A 6,146-nucleotide genomic window follows, 5' to 3' on the forward strand; every position below is an offset into this window, starting at 1 on the left:
TTTTAAAGTTTAGTGCTTCATTAACTCTTTACTGCCACACATAGAATCAGTGTAGATGCTACTTTCATCTCTACTGCTCTACCCATGTTAACCCGTTATTTGTTTGATGGTTTGAGGAGTAGTGATGGGTGAATTTGTCCCGTTTCATCACGAATTTCCCGCAAAATTCACGAAACTGGTGAAAAATTAGCAAAAGGTTGATTTTAATGCCAACGACATTGCGTTAAAATGGGCGCTGACATCAAAGTTGAAATTGACACCGGCGTCTGAACCATTACTGGCATCGAAAAAAGTTTGATGGCTGCGTCGAAAAGCACGAATTTGCTGCAAATTCTCATCTGCAGAATAAATTCGCCCATCACTATTGACTAGCTGTTGATGGCACTGAAAGACAGTTGAAAAACAATGACAGTAAAAGGGAAAATAAGCAAGCATACTGCTTGACTTAGAGAATAACTGAGAATTAAAAAAAAAACATTATGGACTGGAGAAGGTTTGCAACAGAACTTTATTAAAAATTATAGAACACCTTAAAGCCTACTTAGAGGGATAATCAAGCACCATACAGTCTCCAGCATCCAGCATAGAAATATTAATTTACATAATCAAGACAAAAGAAAAACATTAAATACCTAGAATTTATTTCGAAATCATAACACAAATTAAAATGGAATGATAAGTTAACTTACATTCTTTTTTGTTGTTAGTGTTTTGGTGCCTTCTGAAATATTCTATTTTTTCTAATAAATGATCTGCATCAAATAGCGCCAGGAAAAAAAGAGTAATAAATATTTAGCATGTACAAATTACCACAATATGTGTTTTATTATGAAACTGATGTTGACAAAATGCCTCTTATAATGCATGCTCTTATCATATTACTGTGACTGTATAAATATGCATGATGCTGGAGTTCTGATATCTGCTGACAATTGGACCTCCTCTCAGTTGATCCATGCAAAGCAGTCATTGGATACCTTACATACAAAGATATACAGCATAAAAATGCTTCCTTGTTGACATATTCATATATTAAAATGGAATATGTGACTTGCACTCTCCAGCATTGTGCAGTAGCAACTAAAACTATCCCAGTACAGTAGTTGACTGGTTCTGCTGACCACGTACAACTAGAATGACCCTCATATTCAAGCAATATTCAAAATGACTATATTAATGAAAATAAATCTTGCAACTTCTCCAGCAGTCCTATTCCTATACAGAGCACTGAGAAATCTACAATGCAGACTGCAATGGCAGTGCTCTGGAGGGGGGTCTCTTGTATAAGGGGTCTTGTTTATAGCATTCATTTTTGAACTAACATAAAGCTGCCATTAATGTTTGCAATATGTAATAATAAAAGACTTCTGATTGATTTGGTATTCCTTATACAATTATTCATTTTTGCAGATTAAGGGGCAGATTTACTAAACTCGAGTGAATAATTTGAATGGAAAAATATTTGAATTTCAAAGTATTCTTTTGGGTTCTTCGACCATCGAATTGGTCAAATTTGATCGAATCGAACGATTCAAACGATTCAAACGATTCGAAGTCGACTATTTGACCGTTCGATAATCGAAGTACTGTCTCTTTAAAAAATACTTCGACTTCATACTTCGCCACTTTAAACCTACCGAGGTGCAATGTTAGCCTTTGGGGACCTTCCCCAGCACTTTTTTTTGGTTTTGCTTAAAATCGTTGGAATCGTTCGATCGAACGATTTTTATTCGATCAAAGCTTTTGCGCTAAAATCCTTCGAATTCGAAGGATTTTACTTTGAGGGATTTTTAACCCTCGAAATTCGACCCTTGATAAGTCTGCTCCTAAATATTGCTTTTCTTGAAATCCTGGCTTCCATATATGTTTGCCTTATTAATTTTTATGACCGTTTATATTTTAAATTTTGTTTTTCAATTATTTCCTGGGTCCATTATTTTGGCAAAACTTTAAGATTTATTGGTAATCAAAATTTCTATATACTATCTTGGGTAAGCATGCTAGTGATCATTATACAAAGTTGCTTTTTTATGTAAGCACCTACCATACCATATGATAGTCTAGGTCATTCAAGTGCTGTCCTACATGTCTTCATCTGGTAGCATTTTCTCTTTTTTTTTTTATTTTACCTTGTCTGCTAAATTAAAAATATATGCATTGTTCTTCTCAACCCTTAAGGCGACACGGTAAGGTCACCAACAGGGTCATTTTTAGAATCCAATGTATCTTTGCAGCACCGACTAAACTGGCAAAATGCATTTGCATGTATTCTTTCAGGTATAGAAAATGAACCATTAAGCTGCGAAAGTGCCTGGTGGGATGTCCCAATTAAAAGTGCTCTGATTATACTTTCCATATTATTTAGAACCCAATAATGAGATGTTGAAAAAAAAATAAAATTCTAAACGGTTTAACATAGGGGACATACAGTATATCAGATGCATTTATTTCTGTTTGCTAGCCATGGCTTTTGACAATTTAATATTTAAATAAAATATAAAAGCATTTTTATCATGTGTGCCATAGTGAAATAGATATTTTGGCCCATTCCAGTGAAACGATTATTGGGTTATTACAGCTGAGTAATGAGGTGACTATTCAACTGTAATAAAATGTGATTTCTAACATGTTAACATGTTCATATTTTACTCTGAACTGTTAGAGGGTTTGGTTTTCTAAAGCCAATAACATTTGTTCATTTTAATAAAAAGGTTCCACCTGCAAATCTTGTGCTAATTTTGTTCTTAGATTATCTATGCTTGTACAGCCATTGGCTGAAAGCCTCAACAGTAGTAGTTCGCTTTTTCTAGTTATCCATATAGTTGTGCTCCAACCAGTACATCTATCCCACCTCATATTCGGAATCACACACAAGTGCAACGATTGATGCAAGGGAACTCTGAGGCGGTAGCTCCAAGGTTCATACATCAGTGTCAGTAGATACAGCTCACAGGCATCATTTTAATAAATAGCACCAGAATCCCATAATCCAAACTGGGAACATTTTTAGAACAAATGCATTGCATCCGTAAAAAGAGGCATGCACAATTATTTGAAACACAACTCCCCTCACAGCCATAATTACTTGCTTACTAATTTGAATTATGGGAAACATGCTACATTCTGTTTAAAAAAAGATTTGCACTCTATAATTGAATAAGTGTTAACAGTGTTTTTAGACACTGTTTCCACCTTCAAATGAAATTAAATTAGAAGTTGTAGGGGTAATATGTTAAAGAAACATTTTAATTTATCTCAATATTTTCTGAAAAAAACTCTGACTAAATCCGTATGGGTTTTTTCAGCCTAATTATTAACACACTTAACCAAAAATCATATTTGCGGGGAAAAATTGTGAAAAACACAAATTTTCCCCAAAAACTCTGGATACTTGCACGAAAGCCAGTACAGAGCAAAACATTTTGGGGACTTCTTCCATTGACTTATAGGCAAGTCTGAGATGCCGGATTTTCGGATTCTGACTTTTTCCATCCTCGGGTTATATACATTCTAAAAAATTTGTGTTTTTTATAAATTCCAATTCCAATTACAAAAAAACACGAATTATTTCAGAGTTTAGTAAATAACCCCCTAAATGAAACAGTAATATAGTATGTGATACAGTACAGTAGGGTTACAGATGTGTGTCTGCAGCAACATGGAAACAGGTTTTTGACAATGGGGAATTCCATCCATAACAGTATATGGTTATTTTGGCAAAGTCTACCAAGTCTACAGTTAGCACTGCTGCACACCAAGTAGCCTATGCCAGTGCAAGACATGGTAAAAAATATACTTTCTTTAGTTCCAGTTTGGAGGGGATTCCAGACACCTGTAGTCCAATGCTTGATGGTCTTTGAGCTTAGCTTGGAAATGAATGAAAATGCCAAATGTACGCCAATTCAGTTTTTTGTTTAAAAGAAAAAACTATTGCATAAAACAGCTCACACCCTGCTTCATGTGTGCTTCAAAAACAAACCATTGGTCAGGTCACATGAGCTGTTTAATAGACAAACACTTCTGTCTTTTGCTTCCACACTTTTTCCCGTTACAGTTAAAGCTGCAGTATTTCTGGTCAGGAGATCTCTGAGGGAGCACAGAAAATATAAAATGGGGCTTCAATGGAAAAGAGGTTAATATGCTGTTGCTTAAGCATTCATTTTGGGGGTATAGTTTTTCTTCAAGATCCCCTTTAAGGTCTCACATACTGTATAGTTCTAGTCACATGATAAGTAATATTTTATGGTGGAATACAACATCCAGCGCCAGACAAGTCACCTGCATGCATATTTATGGCTTTACTCAATAAGATATAGTTGCCTAGCAACCAGACGCTATTAGAGGCTGTTGTTGCCGGGGCATAAGCAGGAGAGAAAATGACATGCTGGAAGAAGAAGAAGAGAAAAGTGATTCAGCCCTACTGAGTCTGTTCTTTCCTTGTATCTAGTGGTTTTTTTTCTTTCCTGATTAACAGGGACCACAGCTTCTTCTTTTTTCTCTTCCCTTTGTATTAATCCAGTGGAAACAGTAGGGGATGAACACACAGCATGGTATTTTGCAATATTATAAGGAGGAGTTGCATAGTAACATAGTAACATAGTAAGTTAGGTTGAAAAAAGACACATGTCCATCGAGTTCAACTTTTTTTTTTTTTTTTTTAAACTACCTATCTGCCAGTTGAGTTACCACTGAGCTGTACACTTTCCATAGTTCTACTTTTGCCCCTATATGTTATTGCTGAATAATAAATGGTAGGGAATTACTTTTTACCAATAAACTTTTTTTGAACTATGTAATTAGCAAGAAATCAAAAGTTTTTTGGAATACATTTAAAATGAAATATAACACGCAATCTGGGTCGACCTTTGGTAGGAAAAATGTTTGGTGATTAAAGGAAAACTATATCCCCTAACAATATAGTTGTTTATAAAAATATATTGCATGAAACAGCTCATATGTAAAACCCTGTTTCTTATAAATAAAGTATTTTCAGAAATTCTTTTTTTTTTTACTAATCATTGCCATTGGAATCAAAAATAGAAAATTGCCATTTTAAGAGATAAGAGCCACCTCCTGGGATCTTATGATTCATGGTGCACACAAACAAACCATACATGTTAGGTCACATGAGCCAATTAACAGACAGAGTTCTGTCTTTTGCTTCCACACTTCTTCCTGTTACAGTTAGAGCTGCAGTATTTCTGGTCAAGTGATCTCTGAGGCAGCAATGTAAAAGGGCAATATTTATTTAAATATATATTCCAATGTGGTGAAATTCTTCAATATGCCACTAAATTTGTTATGAACTGCGGCTGTCAAATTCATTTTGGGGATATTGTTTTTCCTTTAATACATTGATTCTTCTTGGTAATTGGGGCATTTATACGTGCTGGTGTAACTGCCCCTTTAATGTCTATGTATGAAAGTTCAGCTGTCAATCAAAATTGCAACCATGAAATGAAACAGCAGTGTTTGTAGATAATGTACTGCTGTGTTCCCAATGAAAATGCTCTATATACAGAAGAAGCAAAGGGCACTGAGCATAACAAAAGCATTGTGCCTTTTAAACAGAACTCTTCTCTTGCATAAACTCAAGCGGCACATTGGAAAACGAATATGATAATAGCTAGTGTTGCAGAGGATGAAGCAGCTAAAGCACATCTGTGAGAACCCACTGAACAGAACTTATCTTTTGGGTGTTTAGTATATAAATCCTATACAAGTAATTGTATACTAATAAAGATTATGTATACAGGGCCCTTTATTCTATACAGGTGTCTGTAATGGTAGGGAAGCAATTTAAGGAGCTGCCACATGGGATCCTGTATAGGTTTTTTTTTTTTTTATATTAATTTAATAATTTAATAATAGCCACCAGCATGCCTTTGTCCAAACAGATAAAAAAAACCTTTGTCTTAAAATAACCCGCATCAAATAATAAGTTATTAATGTCAACACTCCTATGTAAGAGATAATGAAACGCCACCAATACAGAGGTATATACTATTTAGATGTGAGTGATGCCTGCGCTGGAGAATTTACATATACTGTCTATAATATTGTGACAAATTTAATCCTTGATGCCATTTTGCTAATTAGTGCAGTAGGCAAAGATCCCTCTAATTCCTTCTAGGCTATGTGTGCAA

Source organism: Xenopus laevis, chromosome 2S, assembly GCF_017654675.1.
Source record: "Xenopus laevis strain J_2021 chromosome 2S, Xenopus_laevis_v10.1, whole genome shotgun sequence".
NCBI classification, from domain to species: domain Eukaryota; kingdom Metazoa; phylum Chordata; class Amphibia; order Anura; family Pipidae; genus Xenopus; species Xenopus laevis.